Here is an 18,418-nt window from a genome sequence, read left to right as displayed (position 1 = left end):
GCCAAATCAACACCTCAAACTCGTTGTTGCGCTCCTCAAACCACTCCTGAATCATTTATGCTTTGTGGCAGGGCGCATTATCCTGCTGAAAGAGGCCACAGCCATCAGGGTATACCGTTTCCATGAAGGGTGTACATGGTCTGCAGCAATGCTAAAGTAACATCCATATTAATGGCAGGACCCAAGGTTTCCCAGCAGAACATTGCCCAAGGCATCACACTGCCTCCGACGGCTTGCCTTCTTCCCATAGTGCATCCTGGTGCCATGTGTTCCCCAGGTAAGCAACACACACACACACGGCCATCCATGTGATGTAAAAGAAAACATGATTCATCAGACCAGGCCACCTTCTTCCATTGCTCTGTGGTCCAGTTCCAATGCTCATGTGCCCATTGTTGACGCTTTTGGTGGTGGACAGGGGTCAGCATGGGCACCCTGACTGGTCTGCGGCTATGCAGCCCCATACGTAACAAACTGTGATGCACTGTGTATTCTGACACCTTTCTATCAGAACCAGCAGTAACTTCTTCAGCAATTTGAGCTACAGTAGCTCGTCTGTTGGATCGGACCACACAAGCCAGCCTTCACTCCCCACGTGCATCAATGAGCCTCAGCCACCCATGACCCTGTCGCCGGTTTACCACTGTTCCTTTCTTGGACCACTTTTGATAGATACTGACCACTGCAGACAGGGAACACCCCACAAGAGCTGCAGTTTTGTTTTGGAGATGCTCTTACCAGTCGTCCAGCCATCACAATTTGGCCCTTGTCAAACTCGCTCAAATCCTTATGCTTGCCCATTTTTCCTGCTTCTAACACATCAGCTTTAAGGATAAAATGTTCACCTGCTGCCTAATATATCCCACCCACTAACAGGTGCCGTGATGAAGAGATAATCAGTGTTATTCACTTCACCTGTCAGTGCTCATAATGTTATGCCTCGTCGGTGTATGTAATCATTCATTCGTTTCAGTTATTTTTACCTTAGCTTTCCTGGTAAGGCTCGTGTTGGGTCCAGTTAGCTAGCAAAATTTACCGATGTGCCACCCATGTGCCTATAGGTAAACTGTTATATCATCTTTAATAATAAAAAATTGTTAAAATCTAAATAACCTAAATGCTCTCTAAAAGAAATGCTTTATACACATTAAAACTACTGTTGTTTTTATTGGTCTAATTTTTAACTATGACTTTGCTTCATAATAGCCAAGCAGCTTTAAAAAAAGCTTTTTGTTTGACTTCTAATGCACTCCAAATAAATGACTTCTATGTCCCACAGGCTAATGCTAAAGCCTGTTCTATGAATGAATTGCGGTACATTTTCATTTGAGAGCTTCTAAATAATATGTTTAAGCAAAAGCAACTTCAGGATACACACTGCTGAACATGAATAGTGTTCCTTGTCGCTCAGCTGCTTTTCACAAGAAACTAGCACCAAAAATAACCACAGCTTACTCAGTTCATGTTTATGGAATATTTTAATGAAAAGAGCTCTTTATGTAGCACTTAATCTGTGCAACAATAATGAAGGTAGATTTTTTACCCTTGAAAAAGGGAAATGAGTAATCCTTTTATCAGTAACTGGTGCTGAAGACCTGCCAGCCATTCTACAATCAAAGCACCAAAAACAAGCTTGAAGCGCTGACTAAAATAGAAGTAAAACGTTCAATCTGAAATCTGTCTGCTTCAGTTAGGCTTCATTTTGCTGCTGAATAGATCTTCTACCAACCCACTACAAGTTCTGACTAAATTAGAATGCTGAAGCTGCCAAAATGTTCATCACTTGTCAAATGACAGTCTAAAGGGAAATGTGAGGATTAACCTTGTAAATACTACACACCTTTCAGCTGGTCCAAAATAAATAAGATTTTTATAAAAGATACCTGGTACCTTTTAAAACTTTAAGCTTTTCTTGTAGTAAGAGAGTGCAGATATTAGACTGCCCTGTTTGAAACCAGAAATGTCTACTATTAAAAATGTGAGCAGCATTATGAAGAACAATACCCCGATAAGAGGCATAACATTATGACCACCTTCCTAATATTGTATTGGTCCCCCTTTTGCTGTCAAAACAGCCCTGTCCTGTCGAGGCATGGAGATCCTTTAAGTCCTGTAAGTTGTGAGGTGGGGCCTCCATGGATCGGAATTGTTTGTCCAGCACATCCCACAGATGCTCGATTGGATTGAGATTTGGGGAATTCGGAGGCCAAGTCAACACTTCAACTCATTGTGCTCCTCAAACCATTCCTGAACCATTTTTGCTTTGTGGCAGGGCACATTATCCTGCTGAAAGAGGCCACAGCTATCAGGGTATACCGTTTCCATGAAAGGGTGTACATGGTCTGCAACAATGCTAAAGTAACATCCACATGGATGGCAGGACCCAAGGTTTCCCAGCGAAACATTGCCCAAGGCATCACACTGCCTCCACCAGCTTGCCATCCATTCTTCCCATTATGCATCCTGGTGCCATGTGTTCCCCAGGTAAGCAACACACACGCACCCTGCCATCCACCTGAAGTAAAAGAAAAACCTTCTTCCATTGCTCCGTGGTCCAGTTCCACTTATTGGCACTTTTGGTGGTGGACAGGGGTCAGCATGGGCACCCTGACTGGTCTGCGGCTATGCAGCCCCATACGCAACAAACTGTGATGCACTGTGTATTCTGACACCTTTCTATCAGAACCAGCATTAACTTCTTCAGCAATTTGAGCTACAGTAGCTCGTCTGTTGGCTCGGACCACACAGGCCAGCCTTCGCTCCCCACGTGCATCAGTGTGCCTTGGCTGCCCATGACCCTGTCGCTGGTTTACCACTGTTCCTTCCTTGGACCACTTTTGATAGATACTGACCACTGCAGACAGGGAACACCCCACAAGAGCTGCAGTTTTAGAGATACTCTGACCCAGTCATCTAGCATCACAATTTCACCCTCAAACTTGCTCAAATCCTTACACTTGTCCATTTTTCTAACACATCAGCCGTGATGACCTGTCAGTGGTCATAATGTTATGCCAAGTCGGTGTATATGACAACAGAAACCCCAAACACTTGAACAGCTGAAGTGTTATAATTAAGCAGGAATGAAATATTAATGCCTCTGTCTTAACTTTTTTGCAATGTGTTGCAGTTATTAAGTATAGAATAGAATATAGAAGGTTAATTATTTTAAATGCAATTTTAATTTTTTACCACTGATTTATCAAGGTTCAGGTTGCGGTGGTTCCAGTTTACCCAAAATCACTGGGCAAAATTTAGTGCCAAATCCCAAAGAGAATGGCAATCTCTGGCTATGAGCACCACTGGGGATACAAACCCTGGATCCCAGCTGTAGTGGGTTAGAGTAATTCACTGCTGCGCCACCTGAGAGCCGGGTTAGACATACCATTCCAAAATCATGGGTATTATTATAAAATATTTAATTTAACTATCAGTCTGGCAAGGCTTTTTATGAGATTTTGGAGTTCCTAAAACCAAACTTATCAAACCACATTTTTAAGGACTATTTTTATGCTTTGTCTTGATGGAGCCGGAAATGGCCTTTCTCAAAGTGTTGCCATACTTTTGTCCATATAGTGCTGCTTATGCCAAGTTCACACTACATGATTTTTGCCCTGATTTTCGCTCAGCGACTGGTCGACTGCCGGCTCGGGAGCAACTCGGCATTCGCTCAGCGATCGAAACTCGGCTCTAAATCGCTATGTGTGAACTACTCAACAACCGAAGTTATATATCTAGCTTGTTAAATATCTGGATCTGAGTTGCCCGACTGGCAATGAGTGCTATGTCGAACAGCCAATGAGAACACAAGATATGGTGTGAGGGGAAACGCAGGGGAGGAGTTGTAAAAAGGTGGGACAGGGGCATAATATAGTTTATATCAGAATACATCGGCACAGACACAAGTTTTACAGTATTTCTGACCTTATTGTTCTCTACAAAACATAACACCAACGTTGCATTGCAAAAAATATTTATTAACCTCCAACTCACTATAGAACAATCCATGTTGGTCGCATTGCCAAATCCACTTAGATTTATTTATTTTTTCTCCTTGATTTTACGCTGCACATCAGCGCACAAACTTTGATCGCTCGCATTTTTGGACATGGTTTCATTAAACCTTTTGTCACTTCTTGCGTTTGTTTTCGTGACAAAACATAGTTTGGGAGACCAGAGAAGCTCGCCTGTGATTCCAGTTGGTGATAGATCGTGTAGTGTAAAACCCCCTATTGCCGATCAGTCGTGTAGTGTGAAAGCCACACCGACTCCCGATTACAAGAGATCCAATTGTGTAGTGTGAACTGTACAGCGACCTGACGGCTTGGAAAATTGTGCAGTGTGAACTTGGCATTACCTCAAAATATTTCCTTTAACTTTTCTTTCTCAAATTTGTATCCTTAGATCTGTTTTATACACAAAGGTTAAATAAAGGTCAGTCAAAATCAAAAACTTTGAGGTGGGTCTCGTCTTACTATGAAGGCATTGGATGGAGTCCCGCATCTACGAGATTTAGAAGAGATCAAGCCAGTTTAGCCCAGCATTACCAGGGTAGAACAATACTGTGGCTAAAGAACCACAAAGTAAAAAGGAGTAAAATGAACAAATACTGTATGTATACAAAATGCCCAAAGGTCTAAAGTAATAAAAGAAAATCAAACTGTGATCCACAGCCCAAGCAGAGAAAGAGAGGACAGGAAAAGGCAAGAGACAAGACTGAGAACAGGTTGTGTCAGCTATTCAGTTCAACAGCATGTGACAACCCAAGTTCTCGAAATAAAAGAGAATGCACTGAATTCTGTATAAACCAGCAGCAGCTATAAAAAGGGCAAAAGAGGGAGCAGAGCAGTCACTACACCAAATCACAAGGCTTGCATCCAGCATGGACTTATATGTAGGGTCCATTAATAGGGTCACCATAACGGTGTAAATGTCAGAGCTAAAAGATGCAGGAAAGCCTGATGAGTTCCCTGGAGAGAAGATAAAGAGTGCCAACATAGGCTCAGAAAAGCTATCGTGGACCAAGCCCGGCATCATAGCCACAGAGATAAGTGCAGAAACCACTGAGGATTGGTGACTATATACAGAATCCTTCAACTGCAGCAAATGAATGCTTAATGAGGTGCAGAGGCTACTGATTAAATGAACTAGCCCTGTCAGTCATGTGTGCCTCCATGCACCACTGACTACTGTTAGTGTCTTGCCAGGTGGGCATGCTCCAATAGAGCAGAGTAGTTGTCAACTGATTTTTTTCAATTGGCATATAAGTCTTATCTGTGTTTTTTACACTGTTTACTTGTACTGACAACGGTACCTTTTTGAAAGGGATGGAATTTCTTAATAAATCTATTCCTTTGTCCCCAAACTTGTATTTCTTATTTAAAACTTTGACATGTGAATTTGCCAGCTACACCTTTACAGCAGCCAGCCATGAGTTCTTGCAGAAAGTATGTATGAAAAACCACACACCTCTGCCTATACTTTTCTGCCGCTAGTGCCAGCTTCATCAAACAGCAGGTACTCAAACTTTGGAGCTCAAAATCTCTGCGTTGATAGATTTTTGATAGCAGTTTTTAAATAATTGTCAGTGATTAGCTAATCACAGTTAGTCTGTGGCGCCAGTTTTTGTCGTGTCTGATGGAGTGATGGTCAAATGGAGTTTCTTTCCACTGCAGCTGTGATATGTGATACCAGTCTCTAAGACTGGTCTGGGCACTGGCACTAATGGGGGGTTCACATGGAGTATAGTGGCCATATGACCTGGTGTGGGAACCCACCAGCACCAGTTAGTAATTGTGGTCGAGAACTACGTGCATTAGAAGGGAAGCACTTATGGTCTGCAGCTCTGTTTGGCCAGAAAAAGGGTGTTGTAAGTACACTGGATCTACAAAGGGTAAACTGGAAACAACTAGATTTGGTGAAGAAAAGGAAGAAAATGCTACAAAATAAATAAATATATAAATAACATGGTGTTCTGTGATTAGCCCACCCATGCTGACTGCTGACATAAGGGTTTGTATCTTAGTGGTGCTACTGGATGTCTACACAGACATGATTGGCTATGTCTATGGGTAGTGTTAGGGTGTCTGCGGCGTCTGATGAACTTACCACCTCTTCTCAGCGTCGCAGACGTTACAGAACTAAGAACAGCGTGGTCTCTAATAGGAGGTCCGCTGATTAGTGCGTACGACCGGCACCTGCGCGCTCACTACTTAAGTGGGCGTCGCCAGGTTGCCGGCGTCGCACCTTTTGTTTTGTAACCGGCTTTTGACTGCATCGTACCAGTCTTTTCTTTCATAGGGCTTAGTGGGTTCCCCTGGCGCTGTACAGCGGTAGGGTGTGTAAGTCGAAAGACTGAGGTAAATAGGTCTAGACTTTTGTATTTTTAAGCTGGTGCGATTTCGTGCAGTCCTCGCGCTGCAGTTCTTTTGAGCCGTGTTTGTGTCTGGTTAGCTGGTTAGCTGCTGGCTAATGCTAGCGCCGCTGTTTGCACACTGCTGTGCTTAATAGCGCTTCCGGATCTCCGGCTTTTCACGGCGCGATTGGCTCTTTGGTACGGAGCCGCGTCTGTACCGGAGCGACCCGGGTTCGCGTCTGTACCGGAGCGACCCGGGTTCGCGTCCGGAGTCCGCAATTTAGCTTTGCGGTTTTTTTTGTAAGCGGCCCCTTCCCAGCTCCTCGTTGGTGACAGTGCCGTCCGGGATTTCCCGGAACCTTGTTTTTCCCCCTTCTAACGTGTCTCGCCACTCTCGTGGGTTTTTTCCCAGAGATACGTAGCGTTTGGCGCTCCTCATAAGCGCTTGTTCGCTTCCTCCCTTCAGCCTCGCCATAGCGAGGTGTTACGGTCTATGACCGGCGAGCCAGCGACCGGGGTTCGCGGCTCGCATTTCGGGTTTCGTCTTTTGTTTTTCTCTGTTGTTTCTCTTTTAGAGCCAAGACGTCTTCGGCAGCGTTCGGGGTTCCCGAATTGTTTTTTGTTGACTGTTTAACATCTTTTGTGGTTTATTATCATTTCAGTTAATAAAGTACTTTCTGGTTATCCGCATTTTGGGTCCTCCCTCTCTGCTCATCATAACAGAAAGGTGCGACCAAGATGGACCCAGCGGAAACCCCACCCATGGTGGACGCCCTCCGTCACCAGGGGGTCGCACTGGGCAGGCACGAACTGGCCTTGTCCGAGTTGACACAGCGGGTGGCCGACATCGCCCAGCTGCTGTCGATCCTGGCGGCCGGTTCGGGTTCTCCCAGCCCCCCTCCCGTTCCAACACCTCCTCTAGCTCCCCCTGTAGTAGTTGAAACCTCCATTCCGCCCCCCGAGCGTTTTTCAGGGGAGGCGAAGAAATGTCGAGGCTTCCTCCTACAATGCTCCCTCACGTTCGAGCTACAGCCGTCCCGCTTCCCCTCCGAGCGCTCCAAGGTAGCATTTATAATATCTCTGCTTACCGGTAAAGCCTTGGAGTGGGCTACTGCCTTATGGGAACAAAACGCCCCTGAGTGTGCTTCTGAGGCTGCCTTCAGGGAAGCCCTGAAGGACACCTTTTTTCACCCCACCGGGGGAAGGGAGGCGGGTCCGCGATTGCTCGAACTGTCCCAGGGGGGGCGCTCGGTCGCCGAATACGTTATCGAGTTTCGCACTCTGGCGGCTGAGTGCGGTTGGGACGAGGGGGCATTAGTCGCTATTTTTCACCGCGGGCTAGGAGACAGAATTAAAGACGAGCTGGCTACTCGAGAACTCCCCACTTCTCTCAAAGCCTTCTATCTCCTGGCATCCTCGATCGACACTCGACTCCGACAACGTACCCGGGAGCGAGGGTTCCACCAACCCTTTTTTCGGCCGCAAGGTCAGCCCCGGGCCGTTTCGGCAGATCAGGACCCGGAACCCATGCAACTTGGGTCTACCCGGGGGGCCGCCCAGCGTCCATCCGACCCCACCACGAGAGCTCGCCCTCGTTTAAACGAGTAGGCCGCTCTCGTGGTAGGGAGTCGAGGGCGAGCCACGTCACCATCCCTGGGCTAGGACTTTTTCTCAGCGCATCATTGCGCTGGGAATCCGGGTCCACCGATCTCAAAGTCTGTGTCGATTCAGGCGCGGTGGAAAATTTCATTGACCACAACCTGGTACACGGGTTGGGGATTGAGCTCCAGCCATTACGAGTCCCCATTGCGGTTCACGCCGTGGACGACCGAGCGGTGGCCGGGAGTCCAATCACGCATCAAACGTGTCCTCTCACGATGCGTTTGGGGACTCATGAGGAACGGGTCACCTTTTTAGTGACCCAGGTTCCTCAGCTCCTAGTGGTACTGGGGCACTCATGGCTGAAGAAGCACAACCCCCAAATCGATTGGCAAACCGGGTCAATCTTTGCTTGGGGAACGCGGTGCCAAGATGCTTGCCTGTTGCCAGCGAGCATGTCATCGGCCCCATCATCGTCCATAGAGACGACCCCTGATTTGACTCGGGTGCCTCCCGTGTACCATGACCTACAGGAGGTATTCAGTAAGTCCCGGGCGCGGGATTTGCCCCCACACAGACCTTTTGATTGCGCCATTAACCTGCTTTCTGGCACCTCTCCTCCTAGAGGGCGCCTCTTCTCCCTGTCGGGACCGGAGAGGATCGCCATGGAGGAGTATGTCAAGGAGGCACTCGATCAGGGGTTCATCCGACCTTCATCCTCCCCAGCTGGGGCGGGATTCTTCTTTGTGGGAAAGAAGGATGGGACCTTGCGCCCCTGCATCGATTATCGAGGTCTGAACGCATTAACGGTTAAGGATCGTTATCCGCTGCCGCTGATGGCCACAGCTTTTGAAGCTCTTCAGCGGGCTTCCATTTTTACGAAGCTGGATCTACGCAGCGCCTATAACTTGATCCGTATCCGGCGAGGGGATGAATGGAAGACTGCGTTCATTACGCCCACGGGGCACTATGAATATCTGGTGATGCCCTTTGGGTTAATGAATGCCCCCGCGGTCTTCCAACGCTTTATCAATGAGGCCTTGCGACAGGCCCTTTTGGCTTCTCAGCGCTCCATGAAGCGCAATGCCGACCGCAGGCGACAGCCGGCTCTGACGTTCCGGCCGGGCCAACGTGTCCTCCTGTCGACGAGGGACCTCCCCGTCAAAGGTACCACTCACAAGCTGGCACCGAGGTACATTGGTCCGTTCAAGGTAGTTAGACGGATTAACCCGGTGACATATAGGTTGGAGCTGCCTCCCAGGATGAAGGCGCATCCAACCTTTCATGTCTCCCAACTTCGCCCTTTCGCGAGCGGGGGAGCCTTACCCCCCCCACAACCTCCCGCCCCTCGTATCATCCAGGGTGCCCCTGCATTTACGGTTCGCCGCCTCCTGGATAGCAGGAGAGTGCAGGGCAGCACCCAATACCTGGTGGATTGGGAAGGTTACGGCCCCGAGGAACGTTCGTGGGTACCGGCTCGGCGTATCCTGGACCCCGAACTGATCCGAGAATACCGAAGGAACCGGTCTGTGGGTCTTGGGACCTCGGGAGCTGTCCCTAGAGGGGGGGGTCCTGTTAGGGTGTCTGCGGCGTCTGATGAACTTACCACCTCTTCTCAGCGTCGCAGACGTTACAGAACTAAGAACAGCGTGGTCTCTAATAGGAGGTCCGCTGATTAGTGCGTACGACCGGCACCTGCGCGCTCACTACTTAAGTGGGCGTCGCCAGGTTGCCGGCGTCGCACCTTTTGTTTTGTAACCGGCTTTTGACTGCATCGTACCAGTCTTTTCTTTCATAGGGCTTAGTGGGTTCCCCTGGCGCTGTACAGCGGTAGGGTGTGTAAGTCGAAAGACTGAGGTAAATAGGTCTAGACTTTTGTATTTTTAAGCTGGTGCGATTTCGTGCAGTCCTCGCGCTGCAGTTCTTTTGAGCCGTGTTTGTGTCTGGTTAGCTGGTTAGCTGCTGGCTAATGCTAGCGCCGCTGTTTGCACACTGCTGTGCTTAATAGCGCTTCCGGATCTCCGGCTTTTCACGGCGCGATTGGCTCTTTGGTACGGAGCCGCGTCTGTACCGCAGCGACCCGGGTTCGCGTCTGTACCGGAGCGACCCGGGTTCGCGTCCGGAGTCCGCAATTTAGCTTTGCGGTTTTTTTTGTAAGCGGCCCCTTCCCAGCTCCTCGTTGGTGACAGTGCCGTCCGGGATTTCCCGGAACCTTGTTTTTCCCCCTTCTAACGTGTCTCGCCACTCTCGTGGGTTTTTTCCCAGAGATACGTAGCGTTTGGCGCTCCTCATAAGCGCTTGTTCGCTTCCTCCCTTCAGCCTCGCCATAGCGAGGTGTTACGGTCTATGACCGGCGAGCCAGCGACCGGGGTTCGCGGCTCGCATTTCGGGTTTCGTCTTTTGTTTTTCTCTGTTGTTTCTCTTTTAGAGCCAAGACGTCTTCGGCAGCGTTCGGGGTTCCCGAATTGTTTTTTGTTGACTGTTTAACATCTTTTGTTGTTTATTATCATTTCAGTTAATAAAGTACTTTCTGGTTATCCGCATTTTGGGTCCTCCCTCTCTGCTCATCATAACAGGTAGGGGAATAGATTGATTGCTGCTTTATCCAGGGTAGTGCTGGACAATAATTCGATATCGATATATATCGCGATAGAAAATGTTTCAATAACGGTGATATGATTTTTAAACAAATTCGATCAATATGCATACGTCAATGCGTGTTGACATATGCCACAGGCACGAAGCCAGTGCTCAGCGTTACCGCTCTGATTACACTCCGCTACAACACGGTGGATATCAGCGGCTAAATGAGTTCAACAGCTGTGAGTGAACGAGCATCCACAGTTAAAAAAGAAGCAGTAGAAATAGTTGATGAGGGAGAAAAAAACTAGACCCTTTTTTTCTGTAGTCTTCAAGCACAACACCTGCTGTAGCAAATTCTGCAGCAACTATAAGCACTTTTGTTCGAAAATGTTTACATACAAATAATAATCAGTCCATGTTGTGCATTAAAGTTGGGACCAGAGGTGGAAAGTAACATTTACAGAGGTGGAATTACATTTACTCGCGTTACTGTAATTGAGTAGTTTTTTTGTGTACTTGTACTTTTTAAAGTATATTTCACAGCCTGTAATTTTACTTTTACTTAAGTATGTTTTGTATTAAGAATTGTAATTCTCTACATTTAAAAAAAGATCCGTTACTGAGTAAAATAAACGCTAAAGACATCGCGTCTGGGGAAACTGCTGCAGTGAATTCTGTGACGGGGAGTCGAATCTTTTGTCTCGGTTCCTTTTAAAGAGCCGTATATATACATAACCACTCCCAGAAGAGTCGGTTCCTTTATTTCAGTTTAAAGAGCCGTTCAATAGAATCGAATCATGCTACGACACATCACTAGTGGTTATACAGTTTGAAAAGGTTTTATGGGACTAAAATGACACATTACACATCCCTAAATGTTTTAAATGTTGTATCAACATGTTTCTTCTATTATATTTGAATTAAAAACTATTGTGAGATTTATATCCACTGGTCCTGTTTGCAGTACACAGAAGAGACCCCTCCTCTCCTGTTAATAAAGTAACGAAGTGAAGTTTACTCTGAGTACATTTTAAATGAGTTACCTTGTACTTTTTACTTGAGTAGATTTTTAGACTAGTAACTTTACTCGTACTTAAGTAAAAATACATTAAAGTAATAGTACTTTTACTTGAGTACAATATTTTAGTACTCTTTCCACCTCTGGTTAAGACATACAGTGGGGTCAAAAAGTATTTAGTCAGCCACTGATTGTGCAAGTTCTCCTACTTAGAAAGATGAGAGAGGTCTGTAATTTTCATCATAGGTACACTTCAACTATGAGAGACAAAACGAGAAAAAAAAATCCAGGAAATCACATTGTAGGATTTTTAAAGAATTTATTTGTAAATTATGGTGGAAAATAAGTATTTGGTCAATAACAAACAAGCAAGATTTCTGCCTCTCACAGACCTGTAACTTATTCTTTAAGAAGCTCTTCTGTCCTCCACTCGTTACCTGTATTAATGGCACCTGTTTGACCTCGCTATCTGTATAAAAGACTCCTGTCCACAGCCTCAAACAGTCAGACTCCAAACTCAACCATGGCCAAGACCAAAGAGCTGTCGAAGGACACCAGGAAGAAAATTGTAGACCTGCACCAGGCTGGGAAGAGTGAATCTACAATAGGCAAGCAGGTTGGTGTGAATAAATCAACTGTGGGAGCAATTGTAAGAAAATGGAAGACATACAAGACCATTGATAATCTCCCTTGGGGTCAAGATCTCATCCCGTGGGGTCAAAATGATCATGAGAACGGTGAGCAAAAATCCCAGAACTACACGGAGGGACCTGATGAATGACCTGCAGAGAGCTGGGACCAAAGTAACAAAGGCTACCATCAGTAACACACTACGCCGAGAGGGACTCAAATCCTGCAGTGCCAGGTGTGTCCCCCTGCTTAAGCCAGTACATGTCCAGGCCCGTCTGAAGTTTGCCAGAGAGCATATGGATGATCCAGAAGAGGATTGGGAGAATATCATGTGGTCAGATGAAACCAAAATGGAACTTTTTGGTAAAAACTCAACTCGTCGTGTTTGGAGGAGGAAGAAAAAACCAAGAACACCATACCTACTGTGAAGCATGGGGGTGGAAACATCATGCTTTGGGGCTGTTTTTCTGCAAAGGGGACAGGACAACTGATCCGTGTTAAGGGAAGAATGAACAGGGCCATGTATCGTGAGATTTTAAGCCAAAACCTCCTTCCATCAGTGAGAGCATTGAAGATGGAACGTGGCTGGGTCTTCCAGCATGACAATGATCCCAAACACACCGCTCGGGCAACGAAGGAGTGGCTCCGTAAAAAGCATTTGACGGTCCTGGAGTGGCCTAGCCAGTCTCCAGACCTCAACCCCATAGAAAATTTGTGGAGTCCGTGTTGCCCAGCGACAGCCCCAAAACATCACTGCTCTAGAGGAGATCTGCATGGAGGAATGGGCCAAGATACCAGCTACAGTGTGTGCAAACCTGGTGAAGACTTACAGGAAACGTTTGATCTCTGTCATTGCCAACAAAGGTTATGTTACAAAGTATTGAGTTGAACTTTTGTTATTGACCAAATACTTATTTTCCACCATAATTTACAAATAAATTCTTTAAAAATCCTACAATGTGATTTCCTGGATTTTTTTTTCTCATTTTGTCTCTCATAGTTGAAGTGTACCTATGATGAAAATTACAGACCTCTCTCATCTTTCTAAGTAGGAGAACCTGCACAATCAGTGGCTGACTAAATAAGTTTTGGCCCCACTGTATGTTAATATATTATATTATATATTGTCAAAGCTTATGTTTATTTGAGAATGATGTGTTTTTCTCTGTATACAAATGCTGAATACAAGTAAAAGGTAAAAGCTAATTTATTATTATTTCTAAAATATTATGTAGTTGTAAAGGGTGAGATTTCATAGACTTTTGCAGGGTTCAGAGGTTTGCAGGTACAGCCTTTCAATGTTGGTGTTCTTGGCAGTTTTTCTGACATTTGTATTATTCATATCGATATCGGAATTATATCGTATTGACCGAAATTAGGAGTTATATCGTGATATAAATTTTAGCCATATCGTCCAGCCCTAATCCAGGGTATTCCTGCTTTACAACCAGTGTTTCTAGGTCTAGAATGGAATAAATGCTTTTTATTTGTTATTTTTAAACATAGACGCATGTACAGTACAATGAAGTTCTTTTTCTGCATATCCCAGCTATTGTTAATTCAGGTATTGTCCAACTGGACCCACTGTGACCCGACCAGAATAAAGCGATTGATTCAAATGAAATTAATAAATACCATTTTGCCAAAAACATCAAAATAAACAATGTGATAAAATTAAATGCTATCTGTAATGGGCCCACTGCCATAAAGATGGGTATGGGGTGTGGGTTAAAAATCATGCCCACCTGCTATGGTATACAACGGATCTCTATAGCAGGTGTGCCCATTAAAGTTATTGTTCACTCAAAAAAAAGCATTAGCTATAAGCTTCCCTGATGTCCTAACTACAATAACCCCTAGTGAACAAACAACGTACTAACTTGTATAGACTACAATTTGGTTTAAAAGGAAACTGATATTTGGCTGGGCTGGGAGCTTACATAAACAACGATTGGCTGTTGTTCACAGGGTGGGATAAGCCGGACCAGGGTTCCTCATAACTGGTGCAATTACGACCTCTGCTGGCCAACTGATGGTGCCTGTGCAGAGTTGGGGAATAATGCTGATCAGGGTGTGGCTTTCTGTGCACAAGGCTGATCCACATATGAACTCGCCTCGTGTAGGTGAAAAGATGCAGTCAGTACTGCACACGTCGGAGGGGGCGTGTATCAGTTGCGAGGCTCCTCAGTCAGCAGTGGAGGGTGGTATCGGTAGAGGTAAAGCGTAACGCAATCAGGGTAATTAGATACAACTAGATTAGGGGAGAAAATTGGGGGGGAAATTGGAGAAAAAAAGGAAAGTGATAAAGGTCTAATTTTTGTTATGAGCTACTGCTTTAACTGGTTACCTATAATCCGGTTTGGAGCAATGTCTAAAAAAAAGAAGTAGGTACAATAAATAACCTAAACTGAACTTTAAGCTACAGAGCACAAGTGTAGCAATGAACTAGAATCATACTGGACCCTCCCAAGGCTATTAAACTAAACAACATAATCAGCAAAAGAACAAGGCTGCTCATCAATTATTAAAGATGCTGGAATTTTTATAGCGTAATGCACTGAAAGGTCATACCAAATCGATGAAGATAATTACATGAGTCACTGACCATCATTCCGGACTGCAGTGTGTGTTGTTTTACCTAAAAAGCTCTTTAGCCCAGCATGTATATCATTCATACAAATGCTATGAAAATGTCTCTTGGCTGTAAAACCAGCAGTGCTATAGTCAAGAGCATCTCGCTTAAGACCCATTCCAAACAAAACCAAGACAATGAAGACATTTGAATCATTTAGACCAAGACCAAAGATTAAGGCCACTTTTAATAAAAGCAGTTATACAGTCTTTTGGAACTCAGGTGGCACAGCAATCTAGTGCCCTAACCCACCACCACTGAGAGCTGGGGGTTTAATTGACTGTGCCTGGAAGAAGGGACCCTGACAGGGTTCCACACTGATACTACACAGTCGAGACACATTATTATGACCACCAGCTAATATCCAGAGTAACCGCCATGTGCAGCACAGACAGCAGCTAGACTGGCTGGGAGTGACTCAATAAGGTCCTGGTAGGTTGTCACAGGTATCTGGAGCCTTGCTGACCGCAGTGCATCCCACAGCTGCTGGATGGTGCGTGGGGGAGGATCCATAGAGCAAACACGACGATCGAAGTGGTCCCACAGGTGCTCAGTTGAATTCAAGTCTGGGGAATGAGGGGGCCAGGGTAGCACCTGGAGGTCTTGGTCATGCTCTTCCAACCAGTGTCGGACATTTCTAGTCACATCATTGTCTTGCTGGAAGATCCCATCCACCCCAGGGAAGGCAATTTTACCCATGGTACTTTTACCCATGACAGTAACGAGGGATATACACTGATCAGCAATAACATTTAAACCACCTCCTTGTTTCTACACTCACTATCCATTTTATCAGCTCCACTTACCATATAGAAGCTCTTTGTAGTTCTACAATTACTGACTGTAGCCCATATGTTTCTCTACATACTTTTTTTTAGCCTGCTTTCACACTGTTCTTTAATGGTCAGGACTCTCCCAGGACCACTACAGAGTAGGTATTATTTGGGTGGTGGATCATTCGCAGCACTGCAGTGACACTGACATGGTGGTGGCGTGTTGGTGTGTGTTGTGCTGGTATGAATGGATAAGACACAGCAATGCTGATGGAGTTTTTAAACACCTCACTGTCACTGCTGAACTGAGAATAGTCCACCAACCAAAAGTATCCAGCCAACAGCACCTTGTGGGCAGCGTCCTGTGACCACTGATGAAGGTCTAGAAGATGACCAACTCAAACAGCAGCAATAGATGAGCGATCGTCTCTGACTTTACATCTACAAGGAGGACAAACTAGGTCTAATAGCGTGGACAGTGAGTGGACACTGTATTTAAAAACTCCAGTAGCATTGTTGTGTCTGATCCACTTATACCAGCACAACACACACTAACACACCACCATCATGTCAATTTCACTGCAGTGCTGAGAATGATCCACCACTTAAATAATACCTGCTCTGTGGTGGTCCTGTGAAGCAGGCTAAAAAAGTATGTAGAGAAACAGATGGACTACAGTCAGTAATTGTAGAAATACAAAGTGCTCCTACATACTTTTGTATGTACTTTGTCATGCAATGTTTTTGTAAAGCACTTTGTGATTCTTATCTGTGAAAAGTGCTATATAAATAAATTTTACTTACTTACTTACTTACATGATAAGTAGAGCTGATAAAATGGACAGTGAGTGTAGAAACAAGGAGGTGGTTTTAATGTAATGGCTGATCAGTGTATGTCTAGACAGCCTATCGTACACCTCATATACCCACCAAGGCAGCTCTCAAAAAATTACTTCCTTCAAGAACTACACGCTACGGCGGTCAAAAGTAGGAAGTGTGTACAAATGTGATCTAGGCTGGGTGGTTGAGATGTCTGCATGAGAGGTGGATTCACGAAACACCTTTGTGCTCCGTATAACTTAATTCTTTCTGACCTAGTACTCAACTGTCAGTCATAAACAGTATCCACCCATGCTGATTGTGATCTCAGTATATTTCTGTACTTGTTGGGAAGTAAAGGTTAAACCTTTATGTGAATTTTGTTTCTCAATACTTTTCAATGCTCTTGTCTTTTGTAATAAAGAAATGCATTAAATATTCAGAAATCTTACCACAGCAAAAGCAGCACAACTGCAAAAATCACGCTGTATAATGCATTTTGCAAGTAAACACCAATTATCTCACAGCAAGCAGCAGAGCAATTATTTACCAAGACTGGAGGAATAATTCAGTGTAGTGTGTAGCAGCCATTTAAATGAGTGAGCCAAAATTAGCCTTTGGCATGCTTAACCAATCTTTTATACTGTTCTAGAACCAAGTGTGTACACTAGTGTAAAAAAAGTAATTGCCCCTTCTCTGATTACCTGTTATTATATATTGTTTACACATGTTCTAGGACATTACACAAAGTAATCTTCAGCAAAAACCTGACAAATTATGTGACCCTGGTTAAAAATTAACAAGTGGCCGAACACATTAGCACACCACTAAAGAGTATTTGAACCCCCTGGTTTGAAACGTTTAGCCACACCTTTGGGCACTATGAGTATAAGGTCCTGCCCTATGGTCTGTCCTCTGCCCCCAGTGTTCTCCAAAACCTCATCAGCAGTGTGCTGCAGAATATGCTGGGGAGATTTGTGATAGCCTACACTGACAGCATCCTAATCTACTCCCCGACAAAGGAGCAACACACCCAGCATGTGCATCAGGTACTTCAACGGTAAGTTATACATCAAAGCTGAAAAGTGTGAGTTTGAGGTGTCATGAATAACCTTCCTGGGATACATCATAGGCCCATACAGCATAGGGTGTCATAATGAACAATACTAAAGTAGATGCAGTTTCTAAATGGCCAGTTCCCTCCACCATTTGGAAGCGTCAACTAGGGCTGAAACGATTCCTCGAGTAACTCGAGTAATTCGATTACAAAAAATCATCGATTCAAATTTTTTGCATCGAGGAATCGTTTATTTTAATATACAGTTAACGGTGTTTCACACGGACTTTCACTTGCACAACGCGTTTACGCTGTGTGCAGGTGATGCGAGGAAGCGTCCCAAATCTCTCACTTAAACAGGACTTAATACGGGTACTTTTCGCCTGCGTACTGTTTACTATGAAATTAGCGATTTGAAACGCAGCCGAGATTTGATAGCGCGGACTGCAAAATGGAGAGAGAGAGAGAGAGAGAGAGAGAGAGAATAGCGGGCCGAACAGGGAAAACAACTGAAAGTTTGAGATCATTTTAAACTGGAAAAAACTAAAACTCCGAACAACATCCACACCATCAGACCGTCGTGTTTCTTTTCTACATTGCAACCACAACAGGTTTTTTGAGGGCTCCGGCAAACACACACACACACGTCAGAATATTAAATCTTTATGTTCTGCGTGAGCTGTAGCTGAAACTTTTAGTTCTGAAAGTTGCACAATTTAGAGGCAACGTTTATGTATTATTGTTTATATACAGTGTATCACAAAAGTGAGTACACCCCTCACATTTCTGCAGATATTTAAGTATATCTTTTCATGGGACAACACTGACAAAATGACACTTTGACACAATGAAAAGTAGTCTGTGTGCAGCTTATATAACAGTGTAAATTTATTCTTCCCTCAAAATAACTCAATATACAGCCATTAATGTCTAAACCACTGGCAACAAAAGT

General features: G+C 44.9%; 1 protein-coding gene across 1 annotated transcript in view; it reads right to left on the bottom strand.

The window, feature by feature from the left end:
* The window catches only part of gpr158a (G protein-coupled receptor 158a), a 128,035-nt gene that overhangs the window by 35,500 nt on the left and 74,117 nt on the right, over nucleotides 1-18,418 (bottom strand). The gene's annotated exons all lie outside the window — the stretch shown is intronic.

The sequence above is a fragment of the Trichomycterus rosablanca genome, chromosome 3 (assembly GCF_030014385.1).
Source record: "Trichomycterus rosablanca isolate fTriRos1 chromosome 3, fTriRos1.hap1, whole genome shotgun sequence".
NCBI lineage: Eukaryota > Metazoa > Chordata > Actinopteri > Siluriformes > Trichomycteridae > Trichomycterus > Trichomycterus rosablanca.
This window is presented reverse-complemented; position numbering and strand designations above follow the sequence as displayed.